At 39.2% G+C, this 10,668-nt stretch overlaps 1 long non-coding RNA gene across 1 annotated transcript; it reads left to right on the top strand.

The window, feature by feature from the left end:
* The first annotated feature begins 3,080 nt into the window (after positions 1 to 3,080).
* On the top strand, positions 3,081 to 8,177 carry LOC309700352. The gene is made up of 5 exons (XR_014274650.1): positions 3,081 to 3,135; positions 3,230 to 3,308; positions 5,901 to 6,515; positions 6,606 to 6,723; positions 6,855 to 8,177. It is a non-coding gene; the product is annotated as an uncharacterized lncRNA (long non-coding RNA).
* The last annotated feature ends 2,491 nt before the right edge of the window (positions 8,178 to 10,668 follow it).

Here is a 10,668-nt window from a genome sequence, read left to right as displayed (position 1 = left end):
GAGATCCTCCAGCCAATCACGCCACCGCTGGGAAAGAGAGTGGGGAATAACTTCATCCCACTTCAAATTTTGTCGGCAAAGCTCTTGTAGCAACAGTTTAGCTGGCATACTGAAGGGAGACAAGATTCCCAAAGGATCATACAGTGAGCTGACCACAGACAAAATGCCCCTTCTGGTTGTTGGACGGTCCTGCAGGGAGGTTCTGAACTGGAACTTGTCTGTTACTATGCACCACTGTAAACCCAGTGCTCTCTCAACTGGAAGTTGATCTGTGTCCAAATCCAGATCCTTAATTTCCTTTGCTCTTCTTTCCTCTGGGATTGACATGAGCACTGTGCGACTGTTGCTGATCCATTTTGAAAGCTTAAATCCTCCATGCTCCCACTGGCACAGATTATAAACAACAACAAAATAAACTATCACAGCTATGCAGATGACACACAAATATATATCACAATGTCACCAGGAGACCGAGGCCCTGTACAGGGTCTTGGTAAATGCATTGAGGAAATTAATGACTGGTTGTGCCACAATTTTCTCCAGCTAAACAAAAACAAAACTGAGGTAATAGTCTTTGGCGCCAAAGAAAAACGATTACAGGTCACCAGAGAACTTCAATCTATACATCTAAAAACCACAAACCAGGCGAGAAATTTGGGTGTAGTGATGGATGCAGACTTAAACTTAGAAAAACACATTAAGACAATAACAAAGTCAGCTTACTATCACCTCAAGAATATATCAAGGATAAAAGATCTGATGTCTCAACACTTGAGCTGAATCATCAACCTGATGTTGGGTTTGACTTTGTCTAGGTACGATTACTTGTGATTCAGATGCAGAATTTATACCAGAGTAATCTCTTGATGTTGGAACAAATGTATCGGCACAAGGAGTTAAACTAGGCGCTTCTTGTACGTGCCCTCTTTCAAAATAAGAGTTCATTCCATCAGAATGCTCAGAGCTACAAACTGAATTTATTTTTAAGACACGAAGCTTTGCATTAGTGGCTGCCAGCTCTGTTTCCAAGGATAATGTCTCCTTTTCTTTTCTCAGTTTTTCCTCTTGCGCTTCGATAGAATGTTTTTTCTTTAATGCAGCGAGTCGCTCCATGAGCGCTGCCTTGTCAGCCGCAGCTTTAATGCATGCGGAAGATGTTGATGAAATTCGACTTTGCTGTGACAATGTTTTTGAAGGTGGTTTTACACTTGAGATATTAGAGACACTGTCTTCAGGTTTTATTTCATCCAAACTTTCAACAACTTTATCATTACGAACAATATTGCTTTGTTCAGTGTACGGCTCGCCCGCCTCCTGCAACCAAACCTTTATTTTGTCCATAAAAACAGAGAATGCTGTCATCTTCGACTGAAAATGTGCATTTTGCCTTTTCACTTCATCTTCTGGCAGTGGCAAACTTAAAAAGGATTCTTGCAAAGCGTTTGCATCTTGATAGCATTTAATAAACTTCCCAAATTCAGAAGACACTTCCTTAACGTTCTCATATGAGGTCATTAAAGCGGAAGTTTTCCCCATGTACTTAGATGCTTGCTTACACATTGAACTGCGCTTTTCTTGGCATGTCTTTATATACAAATCCAAACCTTTTGGCGTAAATTTAACGCAGTGTCATCCTCTCGTTTACTCTTAATATCCGACATTTTTATTGTCCTCTTGGATTATTTCAAACTTCATAAAGATGTACAGCACACTGAGAATCCATAGCCTAAAGTACAAACATGACATCCATTTACCTGCCTTTTGCAGCGAACAAACATTTCCACAGAGGGCGTTGGCATGTTTCAATTAGCGATCCAATTTTGCACCAATTTAGTACATCAAAACTCAGTTCATCAGTCTTTGTAGTGAAATTATGTCTTTAAACTCCAATAGCTTCACCGTTTTCCTTTACGGCTTAAACAATATTATCACTCACCAGCTTTGACGAACGAGTGACATGTTGATCCAGGCCTCAACATCAAATCCGTCTGGATTACTCACCAGACGATCCAATAACATTTATTCGAGTTCGACGGTGATCCTTGAAATCCTTATATCCATTAATGAAGGATTATTCCTTTGTCCACGGGATGGTTTTTTACTTTATGTAGTGGCAATTCCTTTACTTTTGTAAGATCAAACGTCCCACAACTTAAAGTCCACAAGCCACTGCTGCACTGAGGTAATATTTCGTACGCAGGCAAAAGAAGTCCATTGTCCAAACATTTTAGTTGAGAGTTTTGGTTTATTTATCCATCTTGGCAAGCAATAACAAGATCCTTCCTGCTGCTTCTCCTGCTCTGGTAAAAAACCATAGGCCCACCCCAATGCATGCTGGTCCTATACCAGTCTCTTTATTTATAGAAACAAAATGGCCCTACAGCTCTTACTAACTAATTTAACAAAATAACAACAAACAAATCATTTAAAACAAAATATTAACCGACAAATAAACCCCAAAATATAAGTAAACTAACAACAAACTTTAACCAATTTAAAGAACAAATAGCTCCAACAAGGATCATTATTAGGTTATTTGTAAATAACAAAATAACTTAAAGCAAAATTGGGAAACGTAAAGTCCGAAACAAGTTTTTATATTAAGGCCATCAGTCAAACAATACTGTTGCTCTGGGTCTAAACAGAGCGTGTTGTGTGTGACGTCTTCTTTTGCGCATGCGGCCGCTTTGAGCGTTCACACTAGAGCGCGTTTGCTGTCGCATTTTATTTGTAGTGTGAACGAGCAGACAAAAACATCGGATTTGATCAAAAAAATCGGAATTGAGCATCAAGACCTGCAGTGTGAACGTAGCCTAAGGGGCCAAGCCCAATTCCTGAAAACAACCACACACCATGATCCTCCCTCCACCAAACTTTACACTTGGCACACTGCAGCCAGATAAATACTGTTCTCCTGGCAACCACCAAACCCAGACTCATACATCAGATTGGCAGTTGGAACTATAACTGGACTTGTTGAACAGGTGACATCCTTTCACAGTACATCACTGAAATTCATTTAGCACCTGAAAGTGACCCATTCTTTCACAAATGTTTGTAGAAGCAGGTGTGCAGACTGCATCTAGACTTGGCGATGAAAGTGATTGCATAACCTGAATTCAGTGATTTGAATTGGTGAGTAAATTCTTTTGAAAAGGTAGTGTATCTTTGTTAGATAATTTAAAATACATTTGAATTTAATTTCATCAAACTCTTCTGTTCTTTTTAGAGATGTAGTTTTTTATGGTCATTCATTGATCATTAACGTCACTACACTCCTGGACAATATGTGAGGTCTAAAGACAAAGGTCAGAAGATGTCTTCTCTGTTAATGATCATGCCGAAACAGCACTTTTTTTTTTTTTTACATGTTTAAACATTGTGTCACATAAATTCTGCTGATGTGTTGTTGGTTCAGTGAACTTGAGTATCTTACCAAGGAGCTGTCTGCTACTTATCTCTGTCTGAACAATATTTTACGACAGTTTTCAATATTCAAATCGGATAGATCATTTTCCAGGCTATAAGACTCTTGTAAAGCAGTTTAATCACTGAACCTGCTGTGCCACTTTTACCTGGCACATGAACTGCAAAGCCTTTTCATGGAGTTCATCGCTCACTTTCAGTCAAGTATTTCAGGAAATTACTGCACTGGTTAGCACTGTCCCTCACAGCAAGAAAATCCTTGGTTCAATGTTCTCTTTGCAAACTCTGGTTTCTCCCACAGTCCACTTAGTCCAACTCCTGAGTCTAGATTGACCATGGGTGTGAATATTAGTGCAAATGGTTGTCTGTCTTTATATATTCACCATGGATAGACTGACAGTTTGTCCAGGGTTAGTCTGTCTGTTGATGTGTTGTGAGGTCAGTGAACTTCAGTGCTTCAGACAGCGACCTGCTTGTTACTTATCTCTGTGCAGATACAACACAGTACTCCAGCTTTCATTATTCAAATTTTATTTGAATAACCGCCATCATCACCACTGATACCACCACTATGTCTGGATAGAAAAGTCATATAAAACATTTATTTATTTATTTTTAGATTAATTTAAGAAACTGTCTCTAGCAATGTCACTTTTGTCAGCATTGTGAATGCTGAAGAGAAAATTTTGCTGTTAAGTCAGGAAGACTGAGTTTACCAGACGTCTGCAGCCAGCTCGCCCTCTCTGTTTCTCTGTATTTGAATACAAAAGAGCACAATGTCATATCTTTAAGTGTTTATGTTGCATTTTAGTTCAAGAAGGTGACAGGTGAGTTTTGGCAAGAAATAATATATTTGAAAAAAACAAACAAACATACTGCTGTGTTGAATTTCATCGTATTTACTGTTGGAGTGAGGAAAGGAATGCAGCTTAATGGTATGGATTACAAGACCAGACCAGTAACCAGTAGTTGATAGGGCTGTTAGGCTGAAGTCCACAAGACATATAGATAAGCAGAAAAGCCTTTACTTTGTGAAAAACAATCTATATGTTTGCTGAGTCAGTGAACGTTTTGTGGATGCAGATTGGATTTTCTTCTTCATGGACCTTACCAGTCTCCAGCTTCAGATGATTTTAACTGAAGACCAAAACTAAAACATAAGAAAGTGAAAATGATTGTAAATCAAAAGATAACAAATAATTATTTTAAAACATATTTGAGACACTCCTTTGTTGTCTATTTCTTATGTTTTATTCCAGTAATTCCAGAGTTGCTGTGGAGCACACACAATTTTCTTGTACATTCTACAATGACAATAAATAGCTGTTCTACCTTTTATGTTCTATTATACTACTATCCGGTTGTTCAGTCTGACGTCACTAGCCGTGTCTGGGTCCAAACTCCGCTGCAGGTCCATATATCAAACGATCACTATGGCATTACTGAGAGTTGAAAAACTGTTTAAAGTCTTTCATCTTTAATAAAATGATCAGCGTTCTGCTCTACCAGGTGTAACAATTGAGTTTAACATCCAGGCATCCATGAAAACGGAATTTATGACATTTAACGGAGTTAGAAGTTAGCAGGGAGTTAGCTCGCTAGCTTCTATCTAAATACAATATAGCATGTCCTGACTGCGGGGTTTTGGAAACAAATTAAAACGTACAACTCTGTTATCACTTCCAACATAAATGAAGACAGAAAGCTAAACAGCAGTGACGTTTGTAGGGTTACTGAAGTTTGGCTAGCTGGTATATAATGATGTGCTACGTGACCGCTAGCGACACAGCTATGTTAGCATAATATGAACAAGCTAACTTTTTTCCCACTCGATAAAAGTTAACGTGAGTGTTCTCGGTGGTCAGGAACAAATGTAATCGCATGGCAGGATGCTGTAAAAGGACCAAACTTCAGCCAGGAGAACAACTGAGATAATCCATCCACAATACGAGGTTAGTCATTCATATACTGCTGCATGGGCTGGGCTGCAGTTACATCCTAAGGTTTTAAAAACTGAGCTTAAATAAATGATTAGCGGTAATAAAAGCCGAGGGAGGTCAACAGTGATCGCTGACTGTTTTAGGAGCTTTTTGAGATCAAATAGAAGAAAATACAAAACATTAAACATGTTAACAACACAAATGCCATATTAAACGCAGACTACTTTAGACCCGGAAGTAGGATTCGTCGCGTCATCACTGAACAACCGGATAGGGTTCACGAACAGGAGGCCATCTTGGCCTGCAGGTTTGCTCTCATGTAGTTTCTCCAGCTCCCCCTCCTCCTAACTTGGCCAAAAGTCACAGTAAAACCATAATGTTTGTCAGAGGTGGGGTAATCCGAGCCAAAGAGTTCATCTGAGTTAAAACGGATGGGAAACATTGTTGAAGGCAGTCTGGGTGTGTAGGCAGGAGAGGGCTGTGAACCTGTAAACCTCTTGCAGAAATCACTAAGAGTTCATTTGTTTTGTCCAGGTTGGCCACTGGTTCTCATTAGTTTTCTCAGTTCACACCTCCACTTTTTGTTGTTTTCATTGAGTTTGACCTCCAGCTTCTTCCTGCGGGTGTGTGACAAAGTGGGTGAGAAGACCATTTGTCTACATTCTTAGTTAACATTCTTGTTTTGATTTAACCATATTTCACATGTAATCTGCAATAGGCAAACATCAACTATCCCAGGTTTGTTTATGTTTTGCACTTTTACATAGTGATGTGACGTTCTGTATCGAGGCTTCGAAGCTTGTGTCGAGTAATGGAGGGGGCCTTTCCGCGATGCGCGTATCGAGGCTTGCTTCATTTATGGGAGGAGCTGAAAATGATGACGTCCGAAGCCTCGCTGCCCGGCTGTACCACGTGACTGGTTCATGAAGTGGTTCGAACTTTGCCGCGAGCTATGACAGCGATATAAAGCCCTCAGACTTCAATCAAAATGTGGGTGTTTGATGGAGAGTTGTGGTTAGTGAGAGTTTGGAGACAGTTTGGAGGTTTATGAGAGTGAGGAGAGAAAGTCAGGAGAGAATGGAGCCAGCTAAGAAGAGGAGGATGTCCTCCCCTGTGTGGGAACATTTTGATCTTATTCCTCCCAACAAGGTATGTAAATTTCTACAGAAGATGTATTTTCATAATACTGATGGTGCATTAGTTACAATTTATGTTAAGCTGTCTTGACTTTTGTACAAGGTGAAGTGTTTGCTATGTGCCAGGGAGCTGGGATATAACAACAACACCTCATCCATGCTTAGGCACTACAGAGCTTTGCATGAGAATAAGGGGAACACCGATTGTGGAGCAAGACCAGGTGAGCCATCAAATGCCATGATAATATAGCATGCAGTAATGTTACTAAATGATATAACAACATTATACAGCTGTAATAAGTTACGTGTGTGATATTTATATTTGTGCTTTGTCTTTATTGTCTTTCCTCAGGAGAACAATCTCAAATCAGAATCAGAATACTTTATTGATCCCTGGGGGAAATTATTTTTTGTTACAGTGCTCCATTATAAACCAACATTAAGACAAGACAGACAATACGCTAACTAAGAATAGTACAATATATACATATATATACACATACATACACACATACATAAATAAATAAATAAATTAATTAATTAATTAATTAATAAATAGCTGGAAAAGAAACATGTGTAGTTGTAGCAGTAAACAGTGTGTTAAGTGGATGCGTTGAGATGAAGACCTGGTTAGCATGGTGATTGAGGACTCCCAGCCATTTAGCATTGTGGAGGACAAAGGATTCAAAAGATTTGTTAAATCATTAAATCCTAGCTATGTTCTCCCCACTAAAAAGGCTATAAAAGCAGTGAAAATGTAGTTTTTACAGAATAAAATGTGAACAGGCAGGACTCAGTGTAGCTGTCCATACCTCAACGTTACAAAAGCACAACTACTGTCCACACCCCAACCACACCTCACCTCACAGTAAATGATCATTTCCATTTTAAGCATTTCCAAATAATCATTTTCCATACTGCCAGCATAAATATACACAGTATACTGCCATCACTACAATATAGATGCTTTACACACTCCTTTTGTTGTTGACATTTACAGGCTGTGTGCAAAAGGCCACACTCTTCAAATTCATGCCAACTAATATTTTTACGTCCAGTAGGTGTCCTACTAGAGCAAATGAAGCTTCAAGAAGCTTTGCGCTGGAGTGAACCAATTGGATGAAAAGCTTCAGTGCTTCATGAAGCTTCATCTGCCCATCACTACTTTTACAGATTATATAATATAACATCTTGGTTTAAATCAATTCCTACAAGTTTGTTAAGTTAACATGTTCTTTATTTCAACTGTTAATTTGTATTGTTTAGAACTTACCTTACCTACCTGTCTTGCAGAAACAAAAGGAGGAAATGTAGTTTTACTTCCTGCTTTATACCTTCTGGGTTCATCTGAGGTCACAGGAAGAGACCAAGTGCAGACGGGGAAGAATTCTTATAATTTAATAAAGTTGATTTTAGAGGGTTTGAGAAGAAATAGATTTATTGTTGTAATATGTATTGATTACACCAGAGTTTATGTTGCCAGTAAAGAGGAGTAGTAAAGGTTTGACTATAATCATGTTCATCTTACCTACCTACTGAATGGAATAGTCCAGAGGACAAATTGTTTGGTTAAGTGGACTATTTAAGCAGAAGAACTCAGGTGTTTCAAGAAAAAGGTTCAGGTCAGTGTAGCTGTGTGCAGTTTGACCTTAATGTCTGTTGATTTAAGTTCAGTTATGTTTATTTGAATTGAGTTAATTATAGAGTTGAGTTTCTTATTTGTTTCTTTGTAAATATTGTTTGGGCCACAAAATGATGAATAAATCACTTGCTACACTGGACAGCATCAGTCTCCTGCACTTCTTTGACCGCTTAAGTCGAGTCCTACCACAGGGTGTCTTTGCATTTCTTCAGGTTCACCTTTAAGTTTGACTGCACTCTACTCAATTGCCAAGGTATTTCAGTTCACTAGTGCTTGTTGTTCGCCAAACAAAATACAGTCAGCCAGCAGTGGCATTGAAATTAAATGCTGATAAGAGGCTCAGAATCCAAGGATAACAGTTTGCTAAATTATCTTTTGAAATAATCAATAAAACTTTGCTTGGTGAAATGCTCTTTTCATTTTAAAAAAATACGGGAAAAAAAAAGGATTGTCAGTTCTTCTGTCCTGTTATTGCAACTGGCAGTGAGGAAAACTGTCTATAATTCTTGCCAGAAGTGTTGCAATTGGAGGTGGTAAAGCATTAGAGAAGAACGAATACTAACCGTCAGAATCCACAGGAGCCTAACATATCTGATATTCACTGCAATGCTATTTTTTGCTGGACTAAATTCTTGATCCAAAAAAATGTTCCTGTTTTTCCTTCTCCAGGAAACAATGAGGATTTAGTTTGCCGGGTTGCTGCTCTCTGTCGATGGACTGTTAAAACCTGTAAAGAAGCAAAATCAATAACCCCCTTATAAAAGGTTTAAGAGACAGCATGTAGATGCCACAGAGACTAAGGATAACTGTAATGCATGAATATTAAAGAGGAATATCTACAAAGAATGTAGCAAATCTAAGTATATCAGTCTATTTATCCTTAGTGATGATGGCACAGTCAAATTCATTTATAATGGTGGTGGAAAATTAGATCAAAATTGTTGTATGTATGTAGTGTTGTATGACTAGGCATGGGAATCGAGAACCAGTACCCAGGTTTTCAATTGAATTCTTAGTCTGCCTGCCTATGATTCTGCTTAGTTCCACTTGCACTTGCACTACAATTAGCTGATTTCAGTTTGTGTACCGGAGAAGGAAAATAGTGGTGCAGTCTGTAGCAGTGATATGCACAGTACTTTAATTTTTATTGCACTAAAGGACAAGAGCACAATGGTACACTGGAAACTGCAACGCACACAGAAACAACCACATTATGCTGCTAAGAAAACTTCTGCTCTTCATGCTAACACAAAGCTAGCCAAGAACCCAGGGTGACATTAGCAGCCAGACCTTGCCCTTGATGGTGTTGAGTGTAATGCGTTACTAAGTAATGCGTTACTTAGGGCTGCACGATTAATCGTTAGAAAATCGCGATCTCGATTCATACTTATGTGCGATCTCATTTCCAAATGACAACGATTTAAAAAAAGAAAAAAAGATGACGATTGTACCGCATTTTGATCTGGGACATAATCTGCATGAAAACAAGCGCTCACGCTTCCTGCTCAACAAATGACAAGGGCGGAGCCTTATACCACGTGATACAGAAGCCATCTGGCAGGGAAAAAACAATGGAGAGCACGTGAAACTGCCTGAGGGGAGAAAACACAATGAGCGCAGAGGAAACGTTTCCTGATGGCGGTGAGAATGACAACCCCACTGTAAAATTACTTCCAAGAAAAGGTTCTCATTCCTCCGTGTGGAAGTTATTTGCCTTCAAAGAAGACGATGAGAGTCAAAAAAATATCATTTGCAAGCTGTGTTTTGCCATAGTAGCAGCACCGTAAGGTAACACTACAATTCTGCATAACCACCTCAGACGTCACCATAAAGTGCAATATGACGAAGCTGTAAAGGCCAAGAAAGTGACAGGAGAAAATCCGTCCCCGTCAGCCACCCAAACATCAATAACGGGAACCTTATTGTAACCCATATCAACTACTCCCTGTCACATGACCCACGTCAGCTGATTTGAGGTCCTTCTTCTGATTGGCTCCTTCCACGCCGCGGCAACTCTGAAAACCGGCTGTGGAGGGGTACTTCCGGTTTCGACTCCTGCTGTGGCTGTAAGCTTATGGCATTTAGAACGGTGTTGGAAAACAAAGCGTTTTCTCCTCTCAATTCATCTATAAACTCATTTCACCTCAGCGGTCAGGTTTTGTTCCCTCCCTTTGAATTAATCTTCTTCATATTGAAGTGGCGAGCCGGTAGGACCATTCTTTGTTTTCCCCTCTTTTCTCCCACTTAACCGTCTTTGGATTACGGACATATTTCCCCATTGTATGAAGCTGGACCCTAAGGAGGAATACCTTGAAAGTGAACTTGAAAAAGAAAAGGACCAAAAAGGACTCTTAGCAAAAGGACTCTTGCACAGAAAAGTCACAGCATTGATTTATTATTTAATTGTGGGCATTTATGTTGTGTGTTGTATTCATTATTTTGTTCCATTTCCCCTGTCCCCCATTTATTCAATATATTTTTGGTGCAGGATATTGCAGTCTTTGGTCTCATCATTCACACCATC

The sequence above is a fragment of the Aulonocara stuartgranti genome (genome assembly GCF_965226115.1).
Source record: "Aulonocara stuartgranti genome assembly, chromosome: 23".
NCBI classification, from domain to species: Eukaryota; Metazoa; Chordata; class Actinopteri; order Cichliformes; family Cichlidae; genus Aulonocara; species Aulonocara stuartgranti.
Note: the sequence above shows the minus strand (reverse complement) of the source record. Positions and strands in the feature narration are given on the sequence as shown.